The sequence below is a fragment of the Mustela nivalis genome, assembly GCF_964662115.1.
Source record: "Mustela nivalis genome assembly, chromosome: 5".
Lineage (NCBI taxonomy): Eukaryota > Metazoa > Chordata > Mammalia > Carnivora > Mustelidae > Mustela > Mustela nivalis.
This window is the reverse complement of record NC_139024.1, coordinates 41527640-41537784: the sequence shown is the minus strand read 5'-3', so window position 1 is coordinate 41537784 and position 10145 is coordinate 41527640.

The following is a 10145-nucleotide window of genomic DNA, read 5'->3' as shown; positions in this document are numbered from 1 at the left end:
ATTTTTGCAGCGGGGCTATAGAACAGGTGCTAGAGATGAACCTGCACAGAGTTTGTATCCAATGACTGGAATTACCGTCCCTAATGACTCCGCCCTCTGCTCCTTACATGGGTCTCTTAGCTGCCTACAAAACTTGAGTGACACCTGCCTTTTTAGAAATGATGTTCTTGGAAGACACTGTCGGGGGTATGACAGGTAGGACAGGAGAGGGAAGGTACTGCCTAGCAAGTTTAATGTCAAGGGTGCCAAATGAACCTGAGTAGCAGGTCTGCAGTAGGTCATGGGGCCCTGCTCTGTCCAAGCAGTGATAATGCCTGTAGGGCCGAGAGGAAAGATGGCACATCCAGCTGGACAGCTCTGATAACTGAGGAAGTCAGCTGTGGAGTGTGGCCACCCGTTGACAGATATAACAGTCCTGTAATGAAATTCACTAAGTACAATGATAAGCAAGTTTCATCCGCTCCATTTCAAAAGAGGAGTTAAGAAATCTGAATCTGAGGGACTCTTTTACACTCCATTGAAGGCAATAATCTCAGTATCAGTCAGGGCCAAATTTTCCCTATACAATTTGGAATGAGAAAATGCTTCTGCTTCCGGAATATCTAATATCTCCATGCTAGCTTAAAGTCTATCAAGTGCAGGGCACTCGGTCCCATTTCCATAGTGATCACGGCAAGTGGGACCCTGAATCCAAAAAGCTGCCAGCATCTACTTCTGATTCTCTTCAAGGGACAGCTCGCCATTATTTGCTGGTATGACCGAGAGATTTGTAGAGTAGAAGAAAGACTAAGCATGTCCCTTAAAATGGGACCTGCCTTGGAAACCCTGGGTTAAAAGTCAGAAACAAAAACAGGATAATGGCCAAATTCTTTTGGAAACTTAACAAAGACAGGTGGTAAGTACAGTGATTACTTCAGTCTGTAAAGTGCCTCCAAATATTAATGTGTGACCAGAAATCCGTGCTCTTTCTCTGGAGAGGAAAGGGAAGAGCAGGTGTTTGCAGAACCTCTACTTTCCTGTCCAAACATTTAACCTAGATTCGGTCCTTTCAAGCCTTGTTGATCACCTGGTACTGATGAAAAACAAAACCTGGCTTCCTGCCAAATGCTCTTACTTCTTAACAAACTCCCCACTTGCTCATTAAATATATAATTTGTCATAGGTAAATAGTGTGACATTGTGCCTTGGATTTTCCTATCCTTTTTGTCCTTGCTTTCTCTAGTTAATACAATTTGTGAATTGTGCTATCCCTCATCTCCCTTGAAGGTTTAAGTATTCTGAGTCACCCCATTATTTTTCTGAGTGAACCGGTACCAAAGGCCCACATTTTTTAGGTGATTGTCTAGAGTCAGGAGGTGGAGTTTGACTTGGGAGCCATTTCCCCTCCAAGGAAACTGAGCTGGCTGCTGTGGGAACTGAACATCGGCTCTGAGTCCGTGGATTTCTACGGTTGTCTTTCGACTTGTCATTCTTTTCCTTGTTTTCCCCATTATAGTTGGAATCCCATAGAACATGATTAAAGGCTCATTAAGCTGAAAATTATAAAAGTATATTTTAAGGTAAGGTAACTATGGCTGAATCAGTTTTAACATATCTTCATATGTTCTCATGGTATTGAGAGAAAATATATTTGTGTCATGAAAAAGGATGGAGCTTTCAGAGATGTGCCCACTATCTAGTTCCCACCATATTGACCTCTGTAACTTGTGTGTGAAAAGTGGTGGACTCCTGGAGTGTATTTGCAAAAGCAACTTTATTTTTGCCCTCCACTGTCATTTCAGATTTGCTCTATAGCCAATTTTCCTTTCCTTTTCCCTCGGTGACCATGAAACAGGCCCTGTGATATTTCTGTTTACTTATTTTTACAACTTTATTAAAGTATAATTTACACACAATAAAAAGACCCATTGTGAATGTACAGTTCAATGATATTGTTAATAAGTTTTAGTGAGTTGTATATCCATCATGACAATCCAGTTTGAGAACAGTTCTACAACTACCCCCAAATTCCTACAAGCCCATCTGAAGTGAATCTCTGCTTCCTCCCAGCCCCAAGAACCACTGATCTACATTCTGTCTCTAAATTTGCTTTTTTTGGACACTTGATGATAATTGAATCATACAATCTATTATCTTTCGTGTCTGGCTTGTTCCACTTACCACAATGCTTGTGAACTTCATCCTGGTTGTAGCGTGTGTTCATATTCCATGCCTTCTTATGACTAAATAATATTCTATTCTATGGTTATGCCAGAGTATGGTTTATCCATTCACCCACCAATGGACATTTAGGTTGTTTCCATTTGGACCTATTATGAATAATGACATTATGAGTATTCATGTCCAAGTCTTTGTGTATAATAGATTTGCACCAATTGACCATAAATATAAAGGTTAGTTTGGGGACTCTCAATTATGTTATCACTGATCTATATATATCAGGATATATATATCCTTAAATCAATACCAAACTTTCATGGTTACTGTAGCTATACATTATTTTGAAGTTGAGTAATGTTAAGTCCTTCAGCTGTGTTTGGTGCAAACATTTTTTTTATCTAATCTAGACCTTTTTCATATCCATGTAAATTATTAAGTGTGCCAGTCAGAGTTCAAGCAGAGAAACAGAACCAGTAGAAGAGGTATATATTATGAAATTTATTATAAGAAATTGACTTAGGGTATTGAAAGGGTTGACTAAACATATCTGAAACCCATATGCAGACAGGCAGGAAGATCAGCCTAGAACTCAAAGGCATGGGAAAATCTAATGTCTGCAGAGAGACATTTTTCCTCAGGGAAGCCTCAGCCCTGATTTGAAGGTCTTTCAACCCATTGACTGAAGCCCATAAAGATTATCTACCATAATCTTTCTCCCCAAAAGTCAAATGAGTAAGACATTAATGGCATCTGTAAACTTACTTCACAGCAACACCTAAGTTGGTGTTTTCTTGAGTAGCTGGAGACTACAGATTAGCAGAACTGACACATCAAAAAAAATTACAATCAGGTTGTCAATTTCTACAATAAAAGCCTACTGTGATTTTGAAAGCGATTGTGCTCACTCTATAGATCAATTGGGAAAGGGTATCCATCTCAAAAATTGAGTCTACCAAACTAAAACATGAAATGTCTTTCTATTTATTTCTGTCCTTATAAATTTATCTTAACAATATTTTATAGTTTTCCACATGGGAAGATTTTTTATTACTAATTCAAGTTTCTTCACTTGTCATAGGTCCATTCAGACCTTTCACTTCTTGCAACAGTTTTGGTAATTTGTGTCTTTCTAGAGACTTGTCCATTTCATCTAACTTGTTTATTGGCATAAATATTTCATAATATTTTCCTACAATGATTTTAATTTACATAGCACCAGTACTGATGTCTCCTCTCTCATTCTTGATTCTGGTCATCTTTATCTTCTCTCTTATTTTGCCTTGTCATTCTAGCTAAGGATTTGTCAATTTTGTTTATCATTTTAAGGAACTCAGTTTTTGGTTTCATTCATTTTTTCCACTATTTTTTTATTTTGTTTGTTTTCTGTTTCAGTAATTTCTACTACACTCTGTTACTGCTTCCTTTTGCTTGCTTTTAGTTTAGATTGTTCTTTTTCTGTTTTTTTAAGGTAGAATTTAAAGTTATCAGTTTTCTGCTCAGCACTATTTTAGATTCTTCCCCTAAATATTTATAGGTTGTGTTTTTGTTTCATTGAATTCAAAATATCTTTACTTTTCCTTTTGATTTCTTCTTTGATCCATAGGTTATCCAGAAGTGTGTTATTTACTTTCCAAAGAAATTGGATTTTACCAGATATCTTTATGTTGAAAACCTCTAATTTAATTCTTTTGTTGTTATTGTTTATTAACATATAATGTATTATTAGCCCCAGGTATAGATCTGTGAACCGCTAGGTTTGCAGACTTCACAGCACTCACCATAGCACATACCCTCCCCAATGTCCATAACCCAACCACCCTCTCCCTAGCCCCCTCTCCCGGCAACCCTCAGTTTGTTTTGTGAGATTCAAAGTCTCTTATGGTTTGTCTCCCTCCCGAACCCTGTTCTGAATCAGCATATAATCTAACCTAGAAATTGTTGCATGTGCACTTGAAAAGAATTTGTATTCTGAAGTCTTTCGATAGTGTGTCCCATAAATGTCAATTAGATCAAGTTGGTTGATAGTGTTGGGTACTTATTTATCCTTGTTGATTTTCTGTCTAGTTGTTCTATCATTTATTGAAAGTGGCACACTGAAATCGCCAACTATTACTATTAAATGGTTTCTTTCTCCTTTCAATCCTGTCAATTCTTACATCATGTATTTTGAGGCACTGTTGTGAGGTTTTACATGTATTTGTAATTGTTATATCTTCTTGATATATTGATCCTTTTATTATTATGAGACATCCCTTTTTCCTCATATTTCTTATCTTAAAGTCTATTTTGTTTGGTATTATAATGGCCACTCCAGTCCTCTTATACTCACCATTTATGATATATCTATTATTTTCCATCTTTTAACCTCCAAACTATGTGTGCCTTCAAATCCAGGTATGTCTCTTGTAAAACACATAGTCAGATCTCACTTTTTTGTAGCCTGACAATCTCTGCCTTTTGAGTAGAGTGTTTAGTTTATCCATATTTATATAATTGTTGATATCATTGGATCAAGTAGGAAATCTTGCTATTTCCTTTCTATTTGTCTGGGCTGTTTTGTTCCTTTGCCCTTCCTTTGCTGACTTTTGTATTAAATAAATATTTAAGTATCCTACCTTAAGAGGAAAATCTTCTGGACATAGAGCTAGGTTAAGAGCATTAGATATAAATCCAAAAACATAGTTTCCAAGGGGGGAAAAAAAAAAGATAAGTTGGACTTCATAGAAATTAAGATTTTTGCTTTGTGAAATATCTTTTTAAAGGGATGTAAAGACAAATTACAGGCTGGAAGGAAGTATTTGCAAACTATTTATTTAATGAAACTTGCATCTGGAGTAAATAAAGGTATCTCAAAACTCAACAGTACAAAAACAATCTAATTAGAATATGGACAAAAATCATGAACAGACATTTCACCAAGGAGTTACTGATGACAAAGAAGCACACAAAAAGAGATTCCAACTCGTTATAATGCCATTAAGGGAACACAAAGTAAAAGCACAACAAAATAGCACTAAGCACCACATAGAATAGCTAAACCAAAAAGCATTAACACCAAATGCTGACAACGTTCAGAGAAATTGGATCTCCTATACAAAGCTGGTAGGAATATGAAGTGGTACAGTCACTCTAGGAACAGTTTGGCACTTTCTTATAAAACTAAACATTCACAGAGCACCTGGGTGGCTCAGTTGGTTAAGTGTCTGCCTTTGGCTCAGGTCATGATCCCGGGGTCCTAGGATCCAGCTCGAGTTAGAGTCCCCACTCTATGTGGAGTCTGATTCTTCCTCTCCTTCTGACCCCTCCCACTTGTTTGCATGCACACCCGCACTCTCTCTCTCTCTCTCATAAATAAATTAAAGAAAAAAACAAACCCACTAAATATTCACTTACCGTACAGCCAACAACTTTTGGGCATTTATCCCAGAGAAATAGAAACTTCTATTCATACAACAACTTGTATTCAATGTTTATTGCACACACAGATCTTTATTTATAATAGCCCAATGCTGGAAACAACCCAAATATTTTCAACAGGTGAGTGGTTAAACAATCCCTAGAACAATCATAGATTGGAAAACGACTCAGTATTAAAAAGGAACAAGCCATTAATATATCCAAAAATTTGTGTGGCTCTTAAGGACATTATGCTGAGTAAGGGGGAAAGGCAGTTTAGAAAATAACTGTATGATGTCATTTATATAACATCCTTGAAATGATAAAGCCACAGAGATGAAGAACAGATTAGTGATTTCCAGGGAACAAACATGGGATGGAGATTGGGTTTGACTACAAAGGTATACACACAAGGGTTTCTCATGGTGTTAGAACAGTTCTGTATTCTGATGTATTCTGATTGTGATGGTAGTTACACAAATTTATACTTGAAATCAGATTGCACAGAATGACACACGCACATACACACACACACAAGCATATGTAAACCCCAGTGAAAACTGAATACAGATACAGTCTATAGTCTAGTTAACAGTACGATGCCAGTGTCAATTTCCTGGTCTCTTATATTGTGCTAGTTGTCTACAATATCACCACTCCGAGCATCTGGCTAAAGGTATAAGAGATACTATGTACTATCTTCACACCTTCCTGGGAGTCTAAACCATTCAAAATAAAAAGTTAAAAACAAAACACATGCTCCCATGTATACAAAAGATGTCTAGTCTAATATACTCATCTATACTTCAATTTTCATCTAAGGATAAGTAGCACTTCCTCATGGAGTTTTTCTTCTTCTGGATTGCTCAACTGATCTCATCCTCCCTGAGAGTCAGAGTTGGGGGGTAGGGTGGGCTGGAGCTACATAGTGAGGAGGAAACCAGGACAGGAAGAGGATAGGCCATTTTTATTTGATTGCTATAGCATTAGGGTGCCCTCAGGTGCTATATGCCTGGGAGGCATTTGGCAGGGAGTGCTCACCCATCAGTACCTTCAAGGGTTCTTCAGAGACTCCCCTGTTGGGCATTCAGACCATGACTCCCCGGGTAAAGGGAGGGCCTCTTCATTGGCTGGCCAGCCCCGTCTCCTCTCAGCCTCTGCTCCCACTGGTATATCCCATGACTATGGAAAGCTGACCCCTGGCAGGTCACTCCCTGTGAAGGATCTCTCTTAAGGCAACCCTATGCCAACATTCTCTGTGATTTCCACCTCTGGGAACTGGGACTCCCTTACATTTTATCTGCTGACAACAATAGGTGAAGTTAATGCCCAAAGGCAGTGTCAACTGTGTTCCTACAGGTCACTTGATCTTTCTCACTAGTGAATTGGTCTGGGGCTCCTGGGTGGCTCTGTTAGTTAAGTGTCTGACTTTGGCTCAGGTCATGATCCCAGGATCCTGGGATCAGGCTCCCCATGGAGCCCCTCATCAGGCTCCTGACTCAGCAGGGAGTCAGTTTGTCCCTCTCCTTCTGCCCCTCCCCCTCTTCCTGTTCATTCTCTCTCTCCCTCTCTTTCTCTCTGCACATGCACACACACCAGACTAATTAACCTCAAGCAGACAAACTTTTTACACAAACACTGATCTTTGCAGAGCCTGAAGACTGCATGGAATCCTGCAGCTTGAGCAATGCTCTGTAAAATGACACACTAATAAGACAGAAAAGGTGGGGGGTGGAGTTTAACAGCAAATGATCCAGCAGAGCTTGAGAGAACTAATAGGCAGAATCCTAAATTGGATATGTCACATTTTGGCAATAGCAGCCACTTGTGATTAGTGTGAAACAAGGCGCTAACAGGCTAAAGGGCCCACAAGAAGCCAAAATAAGTGGAAAACAAGTGAACCTCCAAGAAAGGATGAAAATGAAGACAACTCAATCATTGCAGGCTTCCTTATCTCGTCTGCCACTGCCCCCAGTCGTCAGAGTCGAACTCGGTTGTTGTTCTTCCCTTGCCTTCACACTGGGCCGTCTTTCTCTCCTCTCAAGCCTACCTCTTGCCCCTCTACTGGACTCGCCTTCACAAGCCCGGTCTCTCTGTGCTCTTGCCACCAGTGCTTATTTCCCCCCATCGAAGCACCAAACCTTCTTCAATTGCCATTCTTACCTCATCTTTCTTGGGGTCAAGAACTTACTGTTTGTGAGATCACTACCCAACTCTTAGAAATGCTTGAACTCAATTTCTCGAGTGACAGCAGATTCTTTCTACAAGAACGTACCTTTATCTTAAGACACAGAGTCATGGAAAACACAAGACTACAAGCACATTTTCATGCTAGTCTGGCATTTCTAAAGTCCCTGTCAGGGGGCGAGGTAAGATCCCTAGCCTAGGAGAGTATGGGTCTCAGGTTCTCCACACAGGTGTTGTTCTGACCATCTGAGTCCTCTATGAAATTTTTAAAGGGTAATCTCATTTTTAGGGCTACTTGAAATACAATTAAATCACGCATGAGTTTACATTTTCTAGTGGCCACACTTTTAAAAAGTAAAAAGAAACAGGTAAAACTAATTGTAATGCTGTTTTGTTTAACAAATCATCAGCCATTATTTAACCCAACATAGCCAAATATTACTATTTCAGCATGTACCCAATATAAAACACTTATTAATAACCTACTTTACATTGGTTTGTTTTTGTTTTTGTCTTTGGTATAAGTGTATTTTAATGTGCTACATCTCAAACACTCAGATGAGTGACCTATCAAGTGGTTGGTAGCCCCACTTGGCTAATGACTACTGTTCTGGACCGCACAGCCCTTGAGAATGTTCTCGGGCATGGCTATGCACTCTAGAATTGGATGACCACTCCCAAGGGCACCAGTAATTTGGGGACAAATTTCAAGTTGATACTATTTGATTAAAATTTCCAAGCATACTTACATGTTTGAAAAAAAAGGTGTTTCTTATAAGAAATTCTAAATGTTGCCATGAAAACAATTTTGGCTCATTCTTTCAACTTCATTGCCACTTTTTAAAAACTGTTGTTTTCTAAAGAGAACTCAGTCCAAGCCAAATAATACCTAAATATATTTCATTGTAGGGAATTTACTTTAGGAATTATCAAAAGGTCATTGACTTTTAAAAAAATTATTTATTTATTTATTGACTTATAGTAGTCAGAAAAAGGAGCCCAAACAGGGCTAGAAGAACTCCTTGGAAACAGAGATAATCACAAGGATGCCTGCCAAGTTCCCATCATCTTGTACTTGGTATCTATTTAACCCTACTTTGTGTCATTATCAGGACCTGAAACTGGCTTTTGGCCCTCACCCAAATCTTTCCTCTGCTCTGGCTCCCCATATAAAGCCAGACTTCCTGGATGGACAGAAATGGAAGACATTTTAATGTAGGAAGCAAAAGGCCCAGTGGCTACTGACCTCTTTAAACCTGATCCAAGTGTTATTGTTAAAAAAAAAAAAAATCAAGGTTATTATTGCCTTTCCCCTTTTCTCCTTACTATGGAATGTTATAACATAGATTTTCACTATTTCAAATATTCAGTAGGTAAGCAAGGGAAAGGGGGCACTGTTTATATTTCTTGGCCTGCTTTTGGCTTTGTAAATAGCTTTTCCTTAAAAGTAAGATGAAGGGAGGAGTCAAGATGGTGGAGAAGTAGCAGGATGAGACGACATCAGGTAGCAGGAGATCAGCTAGATAGCTTAACAAACCATTCCAAACATCTACAAATCCAACAAGAGATCAAATAGAAGAAGAGCAACAATTCTAGAAACAGAAAATCAACCACTTTCTGAAAGGTAGGACTGGCAGAGAAGTGAATCCAAAGCGAAGTGAAGATAGACCGTGGGGGGAGGCTGGCTTCTGGCAAGTGGTGGAGCAACGGAGCACAAAATCAGGACTTTTCAAAGTCTGCTCTACTGAGGGACATCGCTCCAGAGGCTAAACCGGGGTGAAGCCCACATGGGGACAGCGTGGCCTCAGGTCCTGCAGGGTCACAGATGGACTGGGGGTGTCTGAGTGTCCCAGAGCTCGCAGGTATAGGAGAGGGGAAGCTGACTACAGAGACAGACCCGAGGAGTGAGCTCTCAACTCGGGCTTACCTTGAACTGTAATCTGTGGCACAGGCCAGTGTTTTGTGGGGTTCCCACAAGATCCAGGGAAAACCCGACCTGGAAGAGCTCAGGGATCTGTGGGGCTCAGAGACTCCAGGCAAAGCTGTGTGCCAGAGAAAGAGACACTTGGTCACAGGCTGGGTGAGCACAGAGCACAGCCAGAGGCCAGAGAGACGGGAGTGATTGAGTGCTTTTCTCTGAGGGTGCACTGAAGAATGGGGCCCCGAGTTCTTGGCTCCTCTGGGCTGGAGATTGGGAGGCCACCATTTTCTTTCCCATCCTCCGGAACTCTATGGAAAGCGTTCAGTGAACAAAAGCTCCTGAAAGCAAACCCGAGTGGATTACTTAGCCCAGCCCCTGGTAAGGGCAGTGCAATTTTGCCTGGGGCAAAGACACTTGAGAATCACTACAACAGGCCCCTCCCCCAGAAGATCAACAAGAAATCCAGCCAAGACCAAGTTCA